Genomic DNA, 26,946 nt, shown 5'->3' on the forward strand with positions numbered 1-26,946 from the left:
GGTTAACTGCTTTCTAACATTTGAATTAAAGAATGAAGGATTTCAGAGTTCTGCTTCTATCTTATGGCGTAATACTCTGCTTAAAGGTACGATATACAAAGTGCTATATTTGAACATGCGACTGCTGATTTCTTGCTGATGAAAAAATATGCTTTATATTGAGCATAGAAGAGAGTTCATGCACAGGCTTTTATGTATTGATTATATATATATATATATATATATATATATATATATATATATATATATATATATATATGTATATAAAGTAAATATAACAATGCTTTGTTTAGGCATTCTTTAATGTGCACTGGTTTTAAAAAAAATGTTTTTGGCATACAGGAAATAGTGCCTCATGACACCAGAGGGAATGCCTGGTGAAGAAGACTTGAGTATAAGGAACTCCAAACTCCTCTGGCAACTTAAACTAGATGCTACTTGGTTTGAATGACTCGATTTCTATTAATTCTGTGTTTAAGTCGAGGTCCAAAAAATTATAATTATATGTTCATTTTAATTTTTAGTATTTTTTTGGTTTTATTACTGACTTAAATTTTGAAAATGTTAGTGTTTACTTTAACTTACTTCAAGGTTTTCATTACATGCTATTACTATTTATTGTGATAGCTTGCTTATTGGCAAGGTCACTTTAATTGAATTAACTTTTTAATTAATTTTTTATTAACTGTGTTATTTAAGTTAGAATGGCACTCTCAAACTGTAGTTCTGATGGGGTCTATATTAGCACACTGAACATTTGAAATGTTGAGTGTTCTAATATCGACCCGTTTTCAGCGAAGGCTGAAAATATCGAAGAAACAGGAAACCAAATTATTTCCTAGGGAAAGAATTTGGTTGTCCGTTTCCGTTGCTTCGGTATTTTCAGTGCTCTGGTGGAAAGTTATGGGTCGGGTTCAGGTAAGTGTGCGATTGTGTGGACATGTGGGTTAGGGTGTGGGTCAGGTAAGTGTGCAATTGTGCGGACGTGTGGGTTAGGGCGGGTTAGGTGAGTTAGGGTTAGGGCACGGGTGAGGTGACTGTTGCTTCGGTATTTTCAGCACTCTGGTGGAAAGTTACGGGAAGGGTTCAGGTAAGTGTGCGATTGTGTGGACATGTGGGTTAGGGCGGGTTAGGTGAGTTAGGGTTCGAGCGTGGGTCAGGTAAGTGTGCAATTGTGTGGACATGTGGGTTAGGGTGGGTTAGGGCGCAGGTGAGGTGACTGTGAGATAGTGACGGACCTTAGTCTTAGGGTTTGGGTTAAGGTAAGTGGATAGTTAGTGGTGTATGTATAGTTTAGTGTAGGGTTAGGTGTAAGAGTTTAGGTGTATATGTGTGGATTGCTGTTTGTTTGGTGTGCTTGTGTTGTGTGTATGTGTTTTGGAACAGTGAATTTTTTCCCTAGGAAAAAAATTTGCTGTTCCAAATTTTTGATGTTCTTTTTTTCGATTACTAGGGTTCGATATTAGAACACTCGACATTTTGAATGTTCGGTATTCTAATATAGACCCTTCTGATGAAGTCCTAGTAAAGGACAAAAGCGCTTAACTCTTATTTTGTTCTGCAATAAATTTGGATTTTAATCATCTTACAGCTGACAGCTTTGTGCTTGGGTCAGTGTATATTTTGGTGATTTTTTACTAGTTGTTGTTTGGATCCTACTTTGGGCACACCTTTTTTGGGGTTATTTGGAGAAATGTAACAAAATTAAACCTGCCAAAGTGGGGGGCTTTTCCCCACCCCCTCATGTGGGGGACTACAACCCCCCTTACCCCCTTAACTAAATATAGCAACTTTGAGATCATACAACAGTGGAGAAAAGGGCAAAGTTCACCATGGTGGCCAAGTGGTTACTTACCTGGAGAGAAAATATGATGTTCCGGTTGTTTGTGCTTTTAAACTTTCGACATTGTCATCTCACATGTACACACATACAGGCACACACACCAGTCATTCATAAGTGTGAGTGTGTGTGTGTGTGTGTGTGTGTGTGTGTGTGTGTGTGTGTGTGTGTGTGTGTGTGTGTGTGTGTGTGTGTGTGTTATTACTATTATTCAGCCTTCTGATTTCATTACTTGCCCATGTCATAAAAAATTTCTAATTAGAAATGTTTTATCAAATGCAAGTCAAAACTATCTTGCTGGAACTGACTACATTATTCTTCTGGGCTTGACCAGAATTAAAAACAGAAAGCAGGGGCACTTATGGGAAGTGATCCATGTCAGGAGTTCAGTAAAGCACAGCCATGTTATATAGCCTTCTCTTGGATTAGTCTTCATAAGGAATCTGTTAATGTTCTGTTTTCTTTGTGAGAGGGTAAAAATGGTACTGACTTCGTTCTGTCACTGAACATCACCTTCTTGACTTCTCTAGTTATAATATAACATGAAATAATTTTTTTTCTTAATTCGCTCTTTGCTGCAAATTGCATGTGTTCTTTGTATACTATATGGATACCTGCAAACATTTCTCTTGCTACCTATTTTGCACATGGTTGTACCCCAGCCTCGCCTTACTGACTTCTCTCATTAGTGTACCATCTATTGAAGTTGTAGTAATTAGTCCTGCTTACCTGCTCATGCGCCTACCCATTCATGTGCCATAGTTAAATCATCTGAGTCCTGTTTCTGAGGTAAGTATTTTGCATTTACTTTGTCATTTGCAGCTCTATTCAACTTACCTCTCAGATGATACTGGAATGTTTTGATCTTAACATTTTTAGTATCTTACTTATTACTCTGTCGTCTTCAAAGCCACACATAATTCTGTCTCTCAGAGTGAATCACACAAGCCTCCAAGCATATAGTATTTAGCTCGAACCTTAAGTCACTGACATTTTAATAAGTTCTTTTAGACACTGATTTCTACTAAAAAAAATGCTTTGCATATTATAAGCTCTTTTTCAGCTGACATATTGCTGAAATTTGAAAATAGTATTGTCTAAATAATTATGCTACTCCATAATTAGGTTAGAAGGTGTAATTATGATAATTCCATCTTCACAGGTTCATAGGTTAGTACCAGGTAGACTGTCTGAGCAACCATATATAGGTTCATAGGAAATTACTAGGCTGGCTGTCCTTGTGGGCCATTTTAAGCCTAGCCAGAGATGAGAATCAAAGTCCATACATCGTGTCTGTGAGGTAAACACCTTTACAGTTATGCCCTCCTCCACCTAGCCATGTACCTTAGGATGACTCTCCGGTAGATTTTCCTTCCATTTTGATAAGGATCAGACTAGTAATCTCAGGTAAAAAATTATGTTAGCCAAAGCAATCGTAATGATGTAATGTGAAACAGGCCAAGGTGTTATACCCTTTAACAAGAACAACCTATTTGTTCCACAGGTAGGGCATCTTTTGCATAATGAAACTCTTCCCTAAGTAGTTTTAATGGCTCCACTTTAATTAAACGAAAGCAGAATCCGTCGAATATGAATCCATTGACACGTAAACAGCAAAACACGGAAATGTCGAACGCACTAAATAGCAAAATCAGAAATGTCGAATTGTCATAGTTGGCCCATCTGCGGTATAGCTCCGTAAGGTAAGTGTGCGATAGTTACAGACCTTAGGGTTAGGGTGTGGGTTAAGGTAAGTGCATAGACAGGTAATGTATGTAAGGTTTAGTGTAGCGTTTTGTTAAGTGTACATGTGTGGAATATTTAGTTTGTGTGGGTATAGTTCTGTAGGGTTAGAGTGCAGTAGTTACGGACCTTAGGGATAGGGAGGGGTTAAGGGTAGTGCATAGATAGTTGTGTATGTGGGGATTAGTGTAGGGTTACAAGTGGGGTTTTGGTGCTTTAATTTAGGGTTAGTAGTAGGGTTTTGGTTCATGTATGTATGTGTTTTTTGTTGTGTTTGCGTAGGTAGTATGTTACGGACAGTGGAGTTGGCCGACTATTGCGGTTTCGATGTTTAAATTTCACGGTTTTGCGTGTTCGACGTTATCTCGTTTCGCTGTTTGTGTTGACAGATTCGTATTTCACAGATTCTGCTTTCGTTTAATTAAAGTAGACCCATTTTAATTATGTTACAATGTAAGTTGAGAGTTCTAAAGCAAGTGTTTCTAGTGTAGGATAGAGAAGAGCTAAAAAAAATATATATTTTTTTTCATATACTGAAAGATAAACCAGAGATCTTCATGTAACAATCTGTGCAAGGTGGAAAAAAATAAAGGCCTTTTTCATCAATCTGGATAGCTAAATAATCATAGACCTTTCATTCTCTTCATGAAGAAACTTTGCAGTCTTTCAAGAAGGGATGCATGTTTAGTCAGATGCATGCCAAAAAGAACATTATACTTAATGTTCAGCCTTCTGACGTTGAAGTAACGGCAGGTAATCTATGTCAGGGATAGCAGTTCCCATTATATCTGGGAATATAGATGGGCTAAGACTGTTTGGATCTTGTGGGTATAACTTTCACAATTAACTGGGCAGTGAGAAGAGATTTTCTTACTGTAAATTAAACTTGTTCAAATGACAGCTCATTGCTGATGAAACTGCTTACATTTCTTATGCATATATTGGCCAAAATTGGGGTACCATTTATATGATAAAAAGCTGGAAAGACTTTTTTTTTTGCAAATGCAACTGCACAGGGGCACAGGAAAGTAATTTTCTTGGGTGCCGAAAGCCAGGGTACCTTTTTGGCTAGGCTTATATAGGCCCTAGGGCCAATAGCCTAGCACCTATCTGTGAACCTATGAGCTATGCTTCTTGCATTAATTGTAACACAATGACAAGACCGCCGGCTATGTGACTGTATGTAGCCCTCCACAGAGACTATAAAAGTTTGAGAGGGAATCAGCACAGAATCTAAAATCTTAGTCAGCTAGAAACCACTTCTAATTTAGTGGTAGGGTTTTGTTAAGATTATGTGTGTGGAATATTTATTTGTGTGGGTATAGTTCTGTAGGTTAAGTGTGCGGTAGTTACAGACCTTAGGGTTAGGATGGGGTTAAGGATAGTTCATAGACAGTTGTGTATGTGGGGATTAGTGTAGGGTTACAAGTGGGGTTTTGGTGCTTTAATTTAGGGTCAGTAGTAGGGTTTTGGTTAGTGTATGTATGCGTTTTTTTTTGTTGTGTTTGCGTAGGTAGTATGTTATGGGCGGATGGGTTGGCCGACTATTGCGGTTTCGATTTTTAAATTTCACGGTTTTGCATGTTCAACATTATCGCGTTTCGCTGTTTATCTGTTGACAGATTCATATTCGACAGATTCCGCTTTCGTTTAATTAAAATAGACCCATTTTAATTATGTTACAATGTAAGTTGAGAGTTCTAAAGCAAGTGTTTCTAGTGTAAGATAGAGAAGAGCTAAAAAATATATATATTTTTTTCATATACTGAAAGATAAACCAGAGATCTTCATGTAACAATCTGTGCAAGGTGGAAAAAAATAAAGGCCTTTTTCATCAATCTGGATAGCTAAATAATCATAGACCTTTCATTCTCTTTATGAAGAAACTTTGCAGTCTTTCAAGAAGGGATGCATGTTTAGTCAGATGCATGCCAAAAAGAACGGCAGGTAATCTATGTCAGGGATAGCAGTTCCCATTATATCTGGGAATATAGTTGGGCTAAGACTGTTTGGATCTTGTGGGTATAACTTTCACAATTAACTGGGCAGTGAAAAGAGATTTTCTTACTGTAAATTAAACTCGTTCAAATGACAGCTCATTACTGATGAAACTGCTTGCATTTCTTATGCATATACTGGCCAAAATTGGGGTACCATTTATATGATAAAAAGCTGGAAAGACTTTTTTTTTGCAAATGCAACTGCACAGGGGCACAGGAAAGTCATTTTCTTGGGTGCTGAAAGCCAGGGTACTTTTTTGGCTAGGCTTATTTAGGCCCCAGGGCGAATAGCCTAACACCTATCTGTGAACCTATGAGCTATGTTTCTTGCATTAATTGTAACACAATGACAAGACCACTGGCTATGTGACTGTATGTACCCCTCCACAGAGACTATAAAAGTTTGAGGGGGAATCAGCACAGAATCTAAAATCTTAGTCCGCTAGAAACCACTTCATATCAAAGAAATAGATACCAAGATGAACAGAGAACAATCAATGAGCCTTGAGTGACCACACTAGTGATTAAACCATTATATTAGATGTTGCCACCAACTCTTGGCCCTTGTCTATGATCAACAAAAAATTAACCATCCAATTAGTAATGCGAAGGTTAAAGTTTAAACTTGTAAGTTTATCAACCATTCCTTCCTGTAGAATTGAAAGAAGGTTGAGATAAACAACAAGGACAGAATGACCAAATCAGTAACATAAATCACACAGTCGAAAAGTCAACCACATTAAGTGAGCAAGACCTATCATTCACAAAATCATTCTGATTTGAACTGAGTGTTCACAGGTTACAGATTCATGCTGAATGAGATTTGCTCCATGAATTTACAGTTGATATTTGAGAGACTAATGGGGTGATAATCTCCCAGGTCAGTTACTATGTTAACATTAAGAGGCACCACAACTACTGATCTCCAGAGGTCAGACACATAGCTTGTGGAGATGGTGAGATTAAAAAAAGGTTAACAGAGGGGACTGGCTATAACAGGCTTTGTTTTAACAATAAGGCCATATTATAGATTACTTGGACCATGGAGCTATTATTTTTAGTTTTAATAGTATTTGTCGGGGTCAGATTGATGGGGATAATAGGAGGAGCAGTAATACACAGTTCATGGAAAATGACAACAGGAAATGACTGAAGGGGAATACTTGATATAAATGTGTCAGGCAGTATATTTGATATGGCTTTGTTATCAGAAAAGGGAGTGCCATTCACTCTGACTTCAGTGATATAGCAGGTATTACTTCTAATACACCTGGCAGAGCTGAAATAAACTATATGATTATCTTTCAAAGTGTTAATTACCTTCAGTCTTCCTAGTGATGCATCCAAGATCTCCTGTGGACCAGGTTATACTCCTCCTCCTGACTGATTATTAATATCTGATAAGGATAATGTTTTCTTCATGTTATAAAGTTTATCTGAGAGTTCAGCATTGGTGCATGTCTCTGAAAATATTCTGAATTATCTATACATTGGCTGAAGTGGCTGTACAAATCATGAGTAAATGTAGCGCCTTTAAAGATAAGGTCAGCAGAACAGAAAAAAACTCTTGAAATTTCTCTGGTGTTCAGGTAGGGATATATGGTTGACTTTAGAGACTTTCATGAATGTAGTTCAATTTGTGGGTAATTTTGTACACATTTTGAAGGAAAGGCTGTTGATCTGTCGGATTTAGTCAAGGATGATAACATTAGCAAAAGGAGAAGGTCAAGTATATTTTTCCCTCATGTAAATTGGGGACAAACTGATTTAGGAAGTTGGTGTTAATGAACTCTGTGAAACAATGGACATATGTACTGCTAGTTGTATATGACTCAACTGTTGAATAGATGACTCAACTGTTGAATAGATATTTTTAGTCACCTAGCATTAGGATACTTGAATCAGCGGAGATGGATTCCACATTGTCAAAGTACCTACAATGGTGTTCAGGTGACACTGAAGGAGATCTGGAGTTTGCAAACATGTAGTATTTCACTTTATCAAATAGATCATCTAATTAATTTTGGTATGGTTTATTATTTGAGGGAGTAAAAACTCATCTGCAATTTCAAGACAGTCTGAGGGGGTGATAGGTACTGTACCATGTTACAGAGGGAGTGCTATCAGAATAATCAAGTTTTTACTACAGTGCATAGATGCATGTGCTAAATCATCAGGACGGCTTCCTAGTTAGACATTTTATTGTTCAGATTCCTAGAACTGAGCATAAATATCTTAATGAAGAATGGATTAAAATGCTAGGTTGAAATGTCAGACAAACAGACTTTGTTTTAGGCATTCCAGAAGGCAGAAGAATATCAAAGCCAATATGTAAAAGCAATCAGGAATGAGAGCTGAAGGCTCAGTCCCTGGCAAAGCAAGTTGGTCTATCAATCATCACCTCACACGTGGATGGAAACTGGATCCCTCAGAATGACACCTAATATTAATCCATTTGTTAAAATCAGTTATTTTTGTTTTAATTTTGGCTTTTTTTCTCACAGACTGCAAGGTATGTTTAAGACAAGTGTCGTACCTAGCACTTAAAGTTGAACTTAGATCTCAGCTATGTATCTCTGTACCACCACAGGTAAAGTGACTTAGGTCATTAACTCAAACATGATTGACAGTGTTAGAATACTCACACTGGGGGTAAAGTAACCCAAGGAATTTGGTCATATCCTGAATACTTCTGCCAGAGAGAGACAATTGGTCACAATGTGCAAGGAATGAATTATAACGATTTCACTTACACAAGATAGGATGTCTTTAAATACATTTTTCTTTAAAAATAAAACAAATATATGATTCTTAATAAAAATTTGAAGTTGTTTTAAGTTGATTGGGTGAAATATTGTCATAATTCACTCCTTTGTATCTGGTGACTGATTTTGTTTGGAGTGCAAAGCTTGTTTTAGTTAGTTTTTTTTTTGAGACAGCTGGTCATGAACCTATCCCTGCATTACCCAGGGATGGAAGCATCGGTTTGCAAATCTATGATGTCACCTATTACTAATGCATCATAATATGTACTGGAAGCGGGTATGGAGGCAGGGTGACACAGCTGTAGGTGAAGGTAAAAGTGAACATTTATTAGAGTGAATAATGTTATGTGCTCAAGGTCTGCACAGATGATATGTTTCATATGTGAGGTCAGCTTTCAAATTTATCAAGTGTTTACACCTCTCACAAGCAGTATTATTATGTGTTAAAATAGGTTATTGTCAATAAACATGTAATAGCTTTTACACCAGAATAGCAATAGAGAAGGTATGACATCTGGCTAATATCCCACCAGACTGCCAACAACAAATGTGATGACCCCCACTCAAACCCAGGTCAGTAATTAAGGACCCACAATCCTCACCACTGACTCCAGTGTAGCAGAGTCACAGAAAACACCAAAGCACAGAATAAAATCCCACAATTTCCCCTTAAGAGCACAACAGGACAACAAGAAGTTGCTCTGTTTTCTGGGACTGGACTATATACCTCTGTCCACCCCAAATGTAATCTATTATTATACACTTCACAGCAATGTGTTCCAGTTGAAGACCTCTGACTGAATCACAATAAATTTAAATCTCACACACAGGCACTTATGGGAAGCATGACACAGATTTCCAGTGCCCCCCACCCAATACAAATGGTAAAACTGCCACCAGAGTAAGACATGTCTACATGCCTTTCAAAGGGTGATCATTTATTAAAAATTAAACATCAAAATAAATGATAGCTATCACCAGAAGTGGCCAGGTATTTGAGGTGACATGGGGAGTATCAAAGAGGTATAAACATTCTCTAATCTCTAAAGAACACACTGATTGTCCCTCCCTAATGAAAAGTAATGAAAAATATTTAATAAGTAAAATGATTACAAGAATGTGAATCATTAACTTTCAATAAACACCAGAATTACAACACCAGCAATATAAAATTAAACTACAGGATAGAAGTCCATCATGTTAGAAAAAATCTGTATAGCTAAACTAACTAGAGAATACTGCCCCTGATCTAATGTAAAACATAACTGCAATGCAAAAGCAGGCATACAGTTTTTGGTGAGTTCTTTTTCCTGGGTATCTACTGACTGCAGCTCTTGACTAAATGCTGCTTTTCGCAAACTGCAGTGCAACACAAACTGCTCAGCAACTGACTTCAGCAGTCTCTTTTATACAGTCCAGGATAACAAACAGCCAGCTGTTTGAAAAAGTTATTTTTCATGTCAATTAGCTGTTCAAATAATCACCTAGTAACCAGGAACATTCTAATGACATCACCTACTGTTTAGCTGATTCTCCTCAGTTTGTATTTTAGAATCTCCCTTACAAACATGTGCAATTAGAAATGTATCAAAACACTGACCGATTCTTTAAACATCTTGTATAAGCAGGGAGACATTTAAAAAAAACCTTTTTTACATTTTCACAGTTAGACATGCTGGCATATCGTACAAATTAATCTCAGAATATACACAAACCTGCCAGACATACTAACACAGATGACAGTGTTTTTATTTTTTTCACACACCCCCCCTTATGACTCGAGCACGATTTTCAAGTGACACTTGAAAACAAGCGCTTGAGAAAAATAAGTCTAACTGGAAATATTAACCCACTCCTCTCGTGGACATTCCACCCACATTGGCATTATTAACCCCACTGTGATATTGTATGGTCATATCACATGCTTGCAATCCTAGACTCCACCTCAGTAACTTGACATTTTGCTTGCTGACCCTATTAAGCCATGTTAAAGAGTTATGATCTGTGAGTACAGTGAATTTTCTCCCATAAAGATAGGGCTGCAGCATTTGCAATGCCCACACATAACACTCTTCTCTAGGTTACAGTCTATTGTATAGCTATACCACTGGGTGCTCTTTTCCTTCTCCAGAAACTTGGCTAAGTACAGCCCAACACCATAAGTTGAAGCATTCACCTGTACAATAAGTTCTTTATTGCAATATGGGCTTGCTAACACAGAGGGTTGTCCCAACATTTCCTTAAGTTCATGGAATGCCTGTTCACAATCTGTGGTCTACACTAACTTGTCCGATTTATTCTTCCTAGCTAGTTTAGTAAAGTGTACGGCTATGGCGCTGTAATTAGGCACAAATTTCCTATAGTACCCCACTGTCCCTAGAAATGCTCTCACTTCTTCCTTAGTAACAGGAACTGGCCACTCTTGAGTAGTTTCACCTTAACAGGTTCTGGCCTAATTTTACCACTTCCCACTCTGTCTTAAATAAGTGACCTCTGCATACCCTCATGAAACTTACTGGGTTTAATGCTTAATCCTCCCTAGTTAATCTATCCAAGACATGCCTAACATGTTGGAGATTTTCCTGCCATTAGTGGCTGTAAACAGCAATGTCATCCAAGTATGCTAGAGCACATTCCCCTGCTCCTACCAAGATATGGTCTTCCAACCTCTGTTAACTTGCTGGGGCATTTTTCATTCCAGAAGGCATTCTAGTAAATTCATACAATCCATAAGGGGTTACAAAAGCTGACCTTTTATTATCAGCAGAAATCAAGGGTACCTGCCAGTATTCCTTAGTCAAATGAATAGTGGTCAGATACCTAGCCCCACCCAGATATTCTAGGGCTTTGTATGTTCTCGGCATGAGGTATACATCTGACTCTGTGCAACCATTTAATTTCTGGTAGTCTACATACAATCTCACACTACCATCCTTCTTCGGGACTAGCACTACTGGGGAAGCCCAAGGACTGTTAGACTCTTGAATTACCCCCAGTTCTAGCATTTCCCTTATTTCTTTTTTCTGAGTCTGCTTCACTCTCTCAGGTACACCATAAGTTACCTGCTTAATAGTTTTTTTGGGGCCTTGTGTCCACATGCTGCTGAATCAAGTCAATACATCCAAGTTTCCCTGTGAACATATCCCCAAATTCCTGCAATACCATTTTTATCTCATAGATTTTATTAAGAATTAACCGCTGCTATAAAGCAATCTCTCCCACAGAGGTGTCAATCTTAGCCTCTCCCAATAAATCAGTTACCATATCCCTTTCAGACTCTTCCTGCCATCCACTTTGAATGCTCAATACTAGGGCCTTCCTGTCATGATAGCATTTCATCATATTGACATGGTACAGTTTGTGCCCTTGTGTCCTACCTATAAAATTTATCATGTAGTTCACGTCATTAATTCTCCTAAGCATCTCAGATTCCCTCACAAGCTGTTTGTAACTTGTTATGTCTAACAGGAGCAAGTACCATCAACTTCTGTCCCTCAGCATATTTTCAGGATCGAGCATTCCTGTCATACCACACCTTCTTTTGTTGTTGGGCCACTGCTAGGTTCTCTTGAGCTAAACCCATGAGCTTCTTAAGTCTTGTCCGAAAACTGAGAACATAAGCCACAACAGAATCCATGTGAGATTTACTCTCACCATTCCACCCATCTTGAATTAAATCCAAAGACCCCCCTCACCCTATGCCCATAAAACAACTCAAAGAGTGAGAAACCTGTATATTTCTGTGGTACTTCCCTGTACACAAATAACAGTTGGGGCAAATACTTGTCTCACTCCCTTTTAAACTGGTCTGCAAATGGCCGTTTCATACTTTTCAATGTAGAGATTAACCTCACCATAAAACTATTAGTGTGTGGATGGTAGGGAGTGGTCTTTAAATGTTTCACCTCACAATGCTTCCACAGACAAGTCAACAGGTCTGACAAGAAGTTGAGATGTCGGTCAGTATTGCCTGTGGAAAACCTACTCTGCTGAAGATTTCTAGCAAAGCATTTGCCACATTCCCTGCCTCAGTAGATGGCAGAGACACTACCTCAGGATATCTGGTAGCATAGTCTACTACCACCAAGATGTATTTCTTTCCTGTAGAACTAGGAGTACTTAGGGCTCCCACAATATCCAGGGCCGCTCTTTTAAATGGCTCTTCAATAATAGGTAAAGGCATTAATGGAGCCTTAGCCTTGTCCAATGCTTAACTAACTTTTTGGAACTGTTCACAAGTCCTACAATATCCTACCACATCCCCTACAATCCTGGGCCAGCAGACATTTTGCATAATACATCTCTTAGTATGTCTTATGCCCATATGACCTGAGAAAGGAATGTCATGTGCTATGGCTGCAAGTGGCAGACGGCAAGCTGTAGACACTACCACCTGCTGTACTACTTAACCTTCTAGCCCACTTCCAGGAGTCCACTCTCTATACAACAAACCTTTGTTCCAGTATGCAGACTCCCCTCTTCCTTGAGTTTCAGGTGCCTCCTTAGCCATATGTCTCAAGCTTTGTAACATCAGATACATAAGTTGAGTCTCTCTCAACTCTACCTTCATGGCCTTCCCCAGCTCCCCTTCCACAAGAAGCCTAGTCACTTCTGACAGCTGTGTCTGTCTGTCACTCTGGGTAACACCACTCACCTATGTCCCCGCATTCACTCTGTCCAAGGGAACATCAGTACCTGCCAGCAGCTGTGACTCACATTCAGACTTACTGCTACCAGATAGCACCTTCTCTGAAACAGCCACCACACCAGTCCCAGCTTTAAATATGAGATCTTTCTGGGTGTCTACCGGACTACTGGACCTACATGCCTTTCTCCAAACCTGACTGTGTGTCACTGCATGCACACAAATTACTGCATCATCAAAGTCATTCCCTATCAGGACATCTGCAGGAATATCCTCAAACACATCTACTTGCTTGCTTTCCTCTTCCACTCTCCCAGTCAAGATGAACCCTAGCCAAAGGTATTTGGAAGGGGGTCCCTCCCAGTGCTCTGACTGGAGTGGACTGTCCCAGCTAGTCCTGCTCTTCTCTAACCACTGCAGGCCTCACAATGGTTATATCACAAGGTGAGTGTCTTTTAGCAGTTACCTGTTTACTATCTACTAAGAATGGATATACATTTTGGTGATAAGTTGGCACCCCAGTTGTTTCTAAACAACTTACCACTGACAGTTTGTCATCCACATTTACTGGCTCCCTCACTTTCTGTTTCTCACCTTTCCTCAATGGACATTTGGCCACTATATGTCCCCTCTGGTTGCACTTGAAACATCTTTTCCCTAACCATGAACTTGGTTTAGTAGTTTCCCCCATTACTGGTATACTCTGTTGGAGTGGTTTAGACTGCCCCCATGGGTTCCCTTATGTCCATGTGCACAACTGGGTATCCCTTTCTTATGCAGTGGTGCTCTGCTTGACAAGTAGAGATCCTCTTTTCTCCCCAACTCCTCTGCAGAGTTACACTTGTGATCTGCTAACCAGACACTCATGTCATCAGGCAAAGTATTGAGGGCTTGCTCCCTCACCAAAAGCCCTGAAAACTCCCTCAAAAGTGGTGGCTTGACACACACACACACACCCATCTATGAAAATAAGTACTTAAGTCAGCAATATAGTCACGTACACTTTCATCTGCCTTGTGTCTATGTTCCTGTTTTTCTGAGGTATTGTGTCGACGGAACGCTTTTTTGATTCAGGAGTTGTGTCTGTGTTCGGAAAACTTTTTTCTATATGCATCAGTTGTAAGTTTAAAAGAGTCAAGCAAGTAACATTTTATTTTATCATAATTCAAACAATTTACATCATTTAACTTTTCTGTGGCATGAACAGCCTTACCATGGAGTAAGGTTGTCAGGATCCGAACCCAGAGCTTATGGTCAACATCATATTTTCTAAATGTACAAAAAGGCACCAGAAGGAGAACTGCTAAAAAATCTGTTTATTTAAATCTACAAGTTGTAAAAAACACATGTTGTTAAGCACTTTCTTCTCTGATAAATTCAGAGACTTCTTCAGAACAACTTTCATTCAAAAACACCACTTTTTTTTAAAAACTTGATAAAGCCACACCTCCAGTGTAGAACCAATCATTGCCCTCAAAAACCGGACATAAAGATTTCAAGGTAATCTGGTTAAAAACATCAATTAACTTTAAAAGTTACAGTTTGACATAAAATACCCATAACAGTATACAAATATAAATATAAAGGCTCAACAAATACCTATTTATTTACTCAAAAAAGTAAATATTATACACACACAGCATACCACATAACCTATTAATAAAAGCCAAAATACTAAGGGTAGTAAACATAGGGTTCCTATCAGAAGACCGAAGATGCATTCTGTCGAATGTATCTTGGTCAAACTTCAAATGTCAAAAACGTAAAATGACAAAGCTGCTTTTAAACAAATTCTTTCCCTGGGAAAGAAGTCGCTTGGCCGCTTCCATCACTTTGCTGTTTTCGGCACTGTAGTGCGATCTTGGAGTTGGTATATTTAAGTAGGGGTGGTGTGGGGAAGGTAAAGCCCCCCACTTAAAATAGTGTTTAGTGTGTTTTTGTTTGGGAACAGCGATTTTTTTTCCCTGGGAAAATTTGCTGTTCTGGTAGTTCGCTCATTTACGTTTTCGCTGTTTGGGGTTCGATATAACAGCTTTCAATCTTTTGATCATTTGCTGTTATAATATAGACCCATAAACATATTACCTAACTTACAACCCTTATCTTTACAAAGCTTTCAGCCTTAAAAAACATGTAACAGAAAAGAGTCATTGCCATTGTGTTGCATTAACCCTAATTGCCATACAGCTTCTTTCTTCTCTAACAATAATGCTCATGGACCCCCTCTCTTATCTAAGTTGAGAACCTCAATAATGGTAAATTTAAAGGAATGGTCATTAAATTCCACACAATGCTTTGCTAGGGCATTAGTATCCTTTTTTACTCGAATATCCTTCACAAACAAGTGGAATTAGAAATGTATCAAAACACTGAGAGGTTCTTTAAGCATCTCGTAATAGCAGGGAGATGCTCAACATTTTAAAAAACGTATTTACGTTTTCACAATTAGACATGCTGGCATACCATACAAGTTAATCTGAAAATATACACAAATCTCCTGTCAGACATGCTAACACAGATGACAATGTTTTAATTTTATTCACAGAAGGGTACACATTAAACTGTGAACCCATGTCGACAGCAACCTCTCTCTATATATATATATATATATATATATATATATATATATATATATACATATACATACACACACACACACACACACACACACACACACGTATATAATATATTGGTGACTACCTAACAGGTGAACTATCACAATGAGAAAAGTGAAGAAGTCATCAATAAACCAGATCACAAGGTTCAGAATTAAAAGACCACAGAAAAACAAAGAAAATATAGACATGGTAATTTTAAGTCGAAAGTATGAAATTAGCTATTATGAGGCTATTGGGTAAAACTTGATCTGTCAATTGAGGAAATATAACTTTCTCAGTAAAGATATTCTAATATCCTTTAATTTTTTTGATGAGATGCTGCAAAGACTAAAACCTTACACCTCCTAACTCCAAGTTTCTGCCAAATTGTCATTGAATAATGAATAATGCTGCTGATGTGAGATGAAGTAGACTATTACAAAACTATAAACTATCTGAAAAAAAAAATTAAAATAAATTTTAAACAATCCAGAAAGCACTCTATTGTAACCCACAAAATGATATTGAAAAGTTTGTTTTGTTTGACTATAAAAAAATCAAGTGTGTGTGTGTGTTTTTTATTTCTTTTTTATTTTAGTGTTATTTTCTTTATCATTTCTATTTTTTTTTATTATTCTGCTGCATCAGAAAGGTAAATTATTACTGGCATTATGGCTTTGATATGGTTTTGTATTTTTTTTCCCTTTATCTCCATATTCACATAAAACTTACAGGGTTAACGAGCATTTTGGATTTTGATGCTTGTTTGCCCAAGTGTACATCACTTGAAAATGGAAACTGCTTATTGAGAAACAGTTTCATGCCATTATTTAATTCTGAGTCTCTTGGATCAAAACGAGTGGTGGTCTTCAATGACATTTTCAATATCTTCTATTGGCAACTTCTACATCGGTGCAACTGGCTTCCTGTAAACAACAGAACCACATTGCTACTTAGCTGTCAAATCTAAAAGCTATTTGGACACTGTCCCCCATGAAAATAAAATTGTATGTCAGATAACCTAACTGCACACTTATAGAAAGCTAAAAAGAGAGCATTAACCTTATTGTACCCCCATTCTAAAATTTCCACAGGAGAAAGAGCTTTCAGTAAGCTAGGCCCAGGTGTTTTGAATCAGCTCCCTGCAGAAAGGCAGCAGCAAAAGACACTGATTATTTAGGAATAAACAAAAAAACAAAAAGGACAGGTGTTTAAGGATGTTAAATGCATACGCTTCTAAAGCAATGGCTAGTCTCTTAAGCTCACACCATATTAACATCTTTCTTATAAAAACATAATTTAAACGAGTCTATGTTAGATGATTAAGTTTTCTGAAACTAGAAATTCATATGGTCAAGACCATAGGAATGAGTTTTTGAAAACTCAAACATTCAGTATCACACCCACTGCTAATTATATATACCAACTCTGAGATTACACTACAGTGAGGAAAAGGGTACATTTTGTGATCCGCACTGTACTGTGATCTCCATTTAAAAGCTTCATGATTTCAAAAACTGAGTCATATGGTCTTGACCATATGAATTTCGAGTTTCTGAAAACGTGATCGACTAATAGGGACCCCTTTAAACAAATAACCAATGGTTGAATATCTTCTTTAACTGTGCGTACTATAAATATTATCACTCTAATTTATAATTGTGAATAAAATGTAAGAAGTTTCTGATTTTTTTACTGTACTATGTGCAACTGTGTATTCTTTAACTGTGTATAATTTTTTGTTTGTGTTATGCACTATGGTGCATGGGGGGGGGGTGAATGCAGCACAGCTGACCCAATGTTTACAGTGAGAAATATTTATTTATTTTATTTATTTATTTGCATTTGTTTTCTGGGATAGTCCACTGCACCTAGGAGTGCCCATTTTCAGTGGAGGCCTGAAGAGAAAAGCTTCACATATTACATATACATTGATGAGATAAAGTTACATAACGACTGTTAATAGATTCAAATTACTAGTAAGCAACATTATACAAAAATAGCAATGATTTACATTCAGGTACAATATATACATGTTGATATACAATTAGAATTAGGCTTTCTTTTCTTTAAATTTCATCTTGTAGCTGAGGATTCATAAAATTGAGAGAGGGAAGAGTTAAATTAAGATAAGATAGATATTGCAAAGTGATTAAGAGGTTAGAAGAAGTTTCTAGTTTCCTGTAATGCTGGAATAGTTTAAAACAAGCTAGAGATGAAGGAAGAGTACAACAAGACATTCATAGATTTGTTAAAAACATATGATAATGTCCCAAGAAAGCTGATTTGGGCATTCCTGTGGTATTTACATGTCCCAGAAACATTGGAAGAATTATGCAGGCTTTGTACACGGACCCAATGATTCAAGTATGAACAGTGCTCATCCCAATGATTCAAGTATGAACAGTGCTCATCCCAATGATTCAAGTATGAATAATAACAGTGCAATGATTCATCAAGTTCAAGTATGAACAGTGCTCATCCAAAAATGATTCAAGTATGAATGCTCATCCCAGTCCATCAAGTATGAACAGTGCTCATCCCAATGATTCAAGTATGAACAGTGCTCATCCCAATGATTCAAGTATGAACAGTGCTCATCCCAATGATTCAAGTATGAACAGTGCTCATAGGTGTGTACTAGGCTAATGGCACAGGGGCCTTTACAAGCCTAGCCATAGGATTACCCTGACATCATGCCACCAGACCTTAGTTCCCAGCGCCTCTGTCGAGTAGAGCCACTGGAGTTATCCCCAGGGCTGAATTTTCTATTTCCCATCCACTCATCAAGATTTCTCTTCAAGAGGGTCAGCGAGGTCCTCTGCTTGACATGTATGGGAAGTCTATTCCATAGCATAGGCAGTCTCTGGGTTATGAACCTGTCTCATAAAGGGGTTCCCAGTGGGAGTGGATGTGCAACAGGGTTCAGCTCTGATTCCACTGCTGTTCATAATGGTGATAAACTACATTAGCAAACATCAGAAGGAACAGATCAACAAAACAGCTTTATCAGACAATGTGGAATTATAGGCAGACTCTGAGCAAGAACTTCTGAAAAGGTGGGGGAATGGAATACAAAACTAAAAGTACATGGGATGGAAATGAGTACAGTTAAACGACAGTTGTAATTACAGTAAATGAAGGAAATAAGAAGAAACTGAGAATTGAGATAGAAGGGAAAGTAGTGGAACAGGTTAATAGCTTCAAGTATCTGTGTGGAGTGCTTAAAGAGAAAGGAAGTCTGAATGAAGAAGTCAAAGCTAGAATCAGAGGGGCTGCAGCCAACTGGCACAGAGCATCAGGTATAATGTTTGACAGATGAATGATAGAAAAGTTCAAATGTAAGGTGTGCAAACAGTGGTGTGACCAATACTGCTATATGATTCAAAGGGTCTAAATCATTTATGTGAAGAAGCAGAATGTCGACTCACCTTTAGTCGACCCGTATTTGTTGAAGCTGCACATCATCGAACGGCCCAATCATCGATTTCTTTATAAGGGAAAGAAATCGGTTGGCCATTCTTTTAAATCTGTCCTTTTCCCGACTGTAGTGCGATCTTGGAGTTAGTATATTTAGTTAGGGGAATGTGTGGGGGGCACACCCCCACATCGGGAGATGTGGGGGGCAAAGCTCCTACCTTAGAAATAAATTGGTGTTTCGGCTGTTCAATGTTGTGCAGCTTTGACAAATATGGGTCAATTAAAGGTAAGTTGACATTTTATTTGTTTGACTTTATAATATGGACCCAATTCAAAAACCTGCAAATAAATCCTTCGGTGAACCACCACATCTCAGTAGCTTAAAGGCATAAACTTTAATCAACACGTTAAAACACATTAATTAACTGCAACCTAACTTATAGCACAGACAATAAATGCTTCTTTGATACTATTAGGAAATTTTGGTGTATCCTAACAGCAGAGGAGAAGATCACGAATATTGTAGGTGCAACCCCTAGATTCTCTTTTAAGAATAAGAAGAATATCAAAAGACTATTATGGAATAAAGATGATTTCGATTGTCAGATATTTTTCGCTAGAAAAGGCACTTTCAAATGTAATCAATGCAAAGCTTGTGCTTCTATTGATAGTAGCAACATGTTCATCCATCCCAATACCAGCAAGACATACTTTCAATGTGTTTGCCAATTGTAATAGCAAACATCTGGTCTATCTGGCATCCTGTTGCTCATGTAGTGTTTTCTATATAGACAAAACCGATCAGCAGCTCAAAGATTGGATTCTGCGTCACCTTAAAAATAATAGAAATGCATATCCCAACAATGCACTTGCTATGCACATTCTTCATAATCCTACACATAGCTTTAAGTTAAAAGTTGTGAAATGTATTCAGCAAACACTAAGAGAAGGGGATGTGAAGAACAGAACAGAGATTGTGAGATAAGTTGGATTGTTAATATGAGAGCTCATCGCTCTCATGGTTTAAACAACGTAGTTCCAGTGAAATCCATGCTTAAAGCTAGAAGGCTGATTTTTGGTTCCAACCAAGAAGCTTGACACCCAGGACAATTATGATTGGAAGTTATTATATTGGTTAAAGAAAAGGATGTGGCTTGAATATGAGATGGAGATTGGTTGCTCTGAGTTTTAACTAGGATAGAGCACAGGAAGCAAAATATGATCTGATGAGGGCTAATACAGCCGAAAGCACTTATCGGACTTGAATAACTCTGCTCCCTCTTGTTTTATCTCTTGATTTTTAATGTGTTTTAATGTGTTAATTAAAGTATATGCTTTTAAGCTACTGAGCTGTGGGGGTTCACCGAAGGATTTACTTTGAGTTTCTCATTTTTTGCCATCAGTGCCTTCAGCAGTGGTAACAGAGTTCTTGTTGGCTGTTGTGTTTTTTTTTTTTGTTACACTGCACATGGCCGATAATCAGTTACTGGGAAATCTAACTTTGAAATGTAAAATGAGGACTTTTACCTTGTCTGATTTTTTAGGTGAATCCTCTAACCCTTTCTTACAATTGAACTTAAATAATGAAGATACTGATTTGAACGTTTGTGAAAAAAATAGAAATGATTTCTATACCATTTTTCAGGAGGTGGAAAATGCTGCTTACCAAATGAAAAGACTACAGTGGCAGTGTTTCCACCTCAAGGCCTGCATCTACCATAAAGTGATACCATGAGGGATGAGGGTAGAATGTTTACCTAGTTATGGTAACGCCTACCCCGAATTTCTTGCTAAGTGGCAAGTTGTTAACTTGGAGACTAGTTATAAGTACATGAACCTACTGATAGAACACTTTAAACCAGAGGAAGATAAGATAGCAGCAAACATTAGAATGAAACAAACAGAGCTGGAAAGTATGCACCTTGAAGACTCCTGTTTACAGAAATTGGAAATGCTACAATTTAACCTTAATGTCTATGGTAATAAACTTAAACAACAGAAAACCAAAAAACTAGACCAGGATTTCCAGGACTTTAAAAGAGGCCATGTTTTTGAATGGCCTAAAGATGAAGCATTAATGAATGGGTGACATAAGTCTACAACCAAAAGGAAATCGAGTCTAATTAAAGACAGCACTGAATATAATATGGACTCTACAGTGAATGTAATGAACGGTAATGCACAATTTGAGAATAACAGCACAAGGAAAGAATGGCCTGCCATGGAAATAACTGACACAGATTTAAGAGAAGCCAGCACCAGCTATGCTTCACAGACTTCAGTCAACCAGGAGTCTGCTGTAAATACAAACTCTTTATTAGGAACTAGACATAAGGAAGGAGCTGCTCATGCATCATTTAATTGGCCACTACTGTTTTTTGTCAAACAGCATTTTCACAGGAATCCAAGAATGCAGAGCCAAGAGAGGAAATGGAAAAAAATCAATGCTGTGAAAGTGGATGATCTAAACATGGTTGTTAATTTGTCCCATACAGCTTTAAGCACTGAACAATTATCTTTGCTTGGAAAAGGGATGAGTTTTATACCTGCTCTATCATCTGATTTAAATGAATTTGTAGCAGACATAAGGTTATTTGGGAGAAACGTAACACTTAAATCCATTTTTGGCACAGGGAATGACCATTATTTAACATGGTATAAGAAACTAAGTAATTTTACACCAGTTAATCACACCTCAGTAGAATTATTTATACGTTTATTTGAAGCTGAGATGGAAAGCATAAGAGAAACCAGATGTGGTAAAGGATGCTTTTACAATATGGCATGAAAGGAACAAGAAGCCCTCAGTCAGCTTAAGGAAAGAGAAGACTTGGTTATCAAACCAGCTGACAAAGGAGGGGGCATTATTGTAATGGATTTAGAGTGGTATAGAAGTAAGATACAATTTTATGTTGAGGGATGAGCGCACATACAAAAAATTGGACAAAAGAGAAATATAGAGGATGATTAAAAACTTTAAAAGCAACCTATACGAGATGTTGATGGAAAGGCGCCTGAACCAGGATCTATTTGATTTTTTTGATTTTAGGTATCCCACTATACCAAGTATAAGTGGGCTCCCCAAAATTCGTAAAGATCATATGGACCCACCCTTACATCCAATTGTAGCAGGTAGGGGGATGGTTAACTGAACCCCTCTCAATGTATATTGAAAATTAACTAAAAAATGTTTTACCTCAGGCACAGGTAGTGCTTAAACACACTGGTAGCTTCTTGACTGATCTACGGATGAGAACCAACAATTTGGAGGAGATGAATGATAATCTTTTGGTAACTATGGATATCAATAGTTTATTCATGGTAATTCCCAACCAGTTTGGTATTAAAGCTATTTGCTGCTTTCTGCAGCAAGGAGGCTTATGCACAGACTTTCTTTGTTCCCTATTGGAAATGGTTTTAGAAAACAATGTGTTCACATATGGCCATGACTTGTATCTGCAAGTTTGGGGGGTTGCATGAGCACCCCCTGCATTGACAGTTATTCAAACTTGGTACTAGCCCACTGGGAGAGAGAGAGAGAGAGTATTAAGTGATATAAATCCTTGCCACTGACATCTACTTTACTATGGTCGTTGTATTAATATTTTTATCTTATGGAAAGGTGATGAAGGTCAATTGGCCCTGTTTTCCAATTATCTAAATAGCAGTACCAACTTTTTGGAATTTAAAATAACCCATTCAAAACAAATGATCAATTTTCTTTTTGGACGTGAGGACTATTTTACATCCTGGTACTGGTATAAGGACTTGCCTACAGAGGAAAAACACATTGAGGAATCACTACTTGCATCTTCAAAGTATGCATCCTAGCCATATTTTTAATAACATTATGGAAAATCAAACAGTAAGAATTTCTAGACTTTGCACTAATGATGATGATTTTAATATGGAATATGAAAGGTTACACCATAATTTGAAGGCAAGAGGTTACAAGGATTCAGATCTCAAAATGAGTACTAAACTTGGAGATATGAGAAGCCAAAAAGGACTCCCCTATTTTAGTGAAGAATGAATTTCAGCATGCTCTAGGAATGAAGGAGCAAAGATAAAAAGAACACATATAAACTGCAACCTGACTTATAGCACAGACAAATTAGTCTGTGATACTATTAGTAAATTTTGGCCATTCCTAAAAGCAGACAAAAAGATGAAGAATATTGTAGGTGCAACCCCTAAATTCTCTTTTAAGAATAAGAAGAATATCAAAAGATGGCTTTGATTGCCAGATATGTGGCTAGAAAAGGCACTTTCAAATGTAATCAATACAAAGCTTGTGCTTCTATTGATAGAAGCAGCATGTTTATCCATCCCAGTACCAACAAGACATATACTTTCAATGTGTTTGCCAATTGTAATAGCAAACATCTGCTCTATTTGGCATCCTGTTACTCACGTAGTGCCTTTTATATAGGCAAAACTGATCAACAACTGAAAGATCGGATTCTGCATCACCTTAGAGATATTAGAAATGCAGATGCCAATAATGCACTCGCTATGCACATTCTTCATAATCCTACACACAGCTTTAAGTTTAAAGCTGTGGAATGTGTTCAACAAACACTAAGAAAAGGGGACATGAAGACCAGGACAGAGATCTGTGAGATAAGTTGGATTGTTAATATGACAGCACACCACTCTCCTTGTTTAAACAACGTAGTTCCATTGAAACCCATACTTAAAGCTAGGAGGCTGATGATTGGTTCCAACCCAGGGTGATTATGATTGGAAGTTATTCTACTGGGTAAAGAAAAGGATGTGGCTTGAATATGAGATGTTTTGCTCTGAGTTTTAACTAGGATTGAGAGCAGGAAGCAAAATACGATCTGATGAAGGCTAATACAGCTGAAAGAACTTATCATACTTGAATAACTCTGTCCCGCTTGTTTTGTTTCTTGATTTTTAATGTATTTTAACGTGTTGATTAAAGTTTATGCTTTTAAGCTACTGAGCTGTGGTGGTTCACCGAAGGATTTACTTGCAGTTTCTCATCTTTTGCCATCGGTGTCTTTGGCAGTGGTAACAGAGTTCTTGTTGGCAATTGAAAAACCTGGGCAGTAAAGGTAGACCAGTAGAGGAAACTAGTGGAGATGGAGATGAAGTGCCTAAGATGGGTGGTAGGATCCACTCTGTGTAACACATGAAGAAATGAAGATATCAGAGCAAATGCCAGAGTAACTCCAATTGTAGAGAAGGTTAAACAGAAGAGATTGTGGTTGGTAGTGCACATGTGCAGAAAATTAGAAGACAATCTGATGAAGAAGAGTGGAACAGACAGAAAGCAGAAGGAAACATGAGTGTTCAGAAAAGAGGTGGATTGTGTGACAGATCATCTGTGGCAGTCAGGCATGACTGTTCAAGAAGGTAGGAGACTGGCACTGAATTGAGAGAGATGATGACAGATGGCATAACACACCACCCCAATGTAGAAAATGAGAAATAGGGGGTTGATTATGATGATGATTGGGCACCATGGTTTGCGGGCGATTACTGAAAAGAGTCTGTTGACCATTCCACTTACCAGTTGTCAAACTGAAATCAATAAATAGATAAATACATGCATACAATTTTGTTGACTGTTCTTTGTTAAGGATTAAATTGTTAAAAAGGGGTTTCCACTGTGATTAACATGATCCTCCTGTATTACTATGACTTTCTTAGGATTTCTGGAAGATTTTGTACTGCATAGACACCTACAAAGTCAGAGAAACAGATGCATGAGATAATGCATAAGCAAACATGTTTAGTCCTTCAGTTACAAGTGTGAAAGAATTCATACTTGGGGATTCTTTAAAGGGTCCAACATGATACAAAGGCCCTGCTCACATAAAGTGATATTTTTGGATTCAGAGACATGTAAGCTGCAAAGTGGAAAGCCTGAGATCTCTGCACTATGTGAGCTGATCTCTGAGTCGCAGATAAGCACTTCCTGCAGTAGTAAACAGTGACAGCTGCATTATGTACCCTTAGGCACCTTTATGGCTCAATCACACTTACATTTACACACACGCACGCACACACATGCACAAATCCTCCCAAAAAACTCACACACCTCCTGACCCCACTTTACTATTAAAAGCCACGTAACTTACATCTTCTGTGACCATGCTGACCTACACATTTGATTGATTTCATGAATTGCTTAGCTCATAGATTCCTTGCTAGAGGTTGCTCTGGGGGGAGAGAGCACTTGGCTAAGTGCCATGAGCCTCTCCCCAAAACTGACTCAAATGCATGTAGCATGGCCTCAGAGACAGCCCAATGAAGCACTATATGTCTTTGTGCTAGAGTGTCATGTTACGGCTGTCACTAATTTTAAAAAGGTTACTGCAAAGTGTACATGTGCATCTTGTGGCAAACTTTATGAATTCCGTCCATAGTCATATGACATCCTGAACGTAAGCAACTATGGGTACTAAAATAGCATTGCTCTATATCTTAGAGTTCATTTAAAAGGTATTTATTCTTAATAACTGAGAGATGAATTTAGTTACTTGCAAGTGACAACAATAATACTGTGACCTGTTACTTAAAAAGTAGTTTATTGAAGAGCCATGCCAGTAGGAATATGCAGATATCTATAAATATCTTAAGCAAAATCATTAAATGACTGCTTACCAGCAGGATACAGCAGGTTGTTTGTACGTCTGTTACAAACTTCTCTGAAGTTAAAAAAAAAAAATCTCACTCTCTTGAAACTGAAATAGAATGTGGTACAAAGTTTTAGAAATCAGATGTTATTTTGTATATGGCCACGTCATTTGTTGTTTAGTCATTTTATTCGAATCTGACACTTCCTGACCTTAAGGACTTTAGCACACCAGACTTGTCTGTCAAGAACTGTTTCTTGAAGTTCCTGCAAAATGTTCACAGCAATTTTAAAACAAACAACTAATAACAAAAGTAAAAAAAAAAATACGTACCACCTGGAGCAATAAAAACAGCATTCATCTCCAACCACTTTAACCTCTGACTCAGCCTTGTTTTTTTGCCTTTGATCCATGTCCTGTCAGGGGATCCTGCCTTCACATTATGTGGCCAAAAGTATTTCAGTTTTAGTTTTACAATCAGACCTTCCAGGTCTCATTCTCTTGCACCCTATGCAATTCTCCAAAATTTTGTAACACCAGAATTCAAAAGCAACATTTTTCCAGTACATGTTCTTATTTATAATCTTTCACAGCTACATATTAGCAGTGGGAAACCACAACTTGAATATATAAACCTTTGTTAGCAGTGTGATGCATACCTCTCAACCTCTTAGAGCAAGAAATCTGGACAAAATCATAAATAAAAGTGGGACAAAGGCCCAAAACTAGGGAAAATTTTTAAATGTTGCTCTTACAAACTTAAAAGTTGACAGAACAACAGGTTTTGAATTCTCATGAATTTTCAGAAGGGTGTGAAGTCTGTAACTCAAATGTCTATTACTGTTTTCTAACTTCGATCCTTAATAATTTGCCACTAATTTAACGGAAAATCACACAATTTTATGAAAAACAGACCAAAAATATGAGGCAAAAATCTGTACATTCTGTGAAAATCTGTACAGTTGAGAGGTATGGGGTTCATAGGTACATAGGTAAGTACTAAGCCAACTGCCCTTGTGGGCTATTTTAAGCCTAGCCAGCTTCCCTTTTTGTGCTTAAAATAACCTACCCCTATTTGTATAGACTGGTCTTACCCATCCCATAGTTGATAATTATATATTATCCCTAATGAGAATAACTGGGATCATGCTATAGGTAATTTGAAGGGACCCATGCATGGAATAAAGCATTTAAGAGCTGTTTCTGTGCATTAGTAGTACAGGAAGCAGTCCTGGGGTAAGTTTTATGTTTCCTATGCAAAGATCTAAGTTGAATTTAAAAATGGACAAGGATGAGCTTTGTTTTATGTGGATGAGGATGCTTTTCAC

The sequence above is a fragment of the Protopterus annectens genome, chromosome 16.part0 (assembly GCF_019279795.1).
Source record: "Protopterus annectens isolate FY-2018-M chromosome 16.part0, PAN1.0, whole genome shotgun sequence".
Lineage (NCBI taxonomy): Eukaryota > Metazoa > Chordata > Ceratodontiformes > Protopteridae > Protopterus > Protopterus annectens.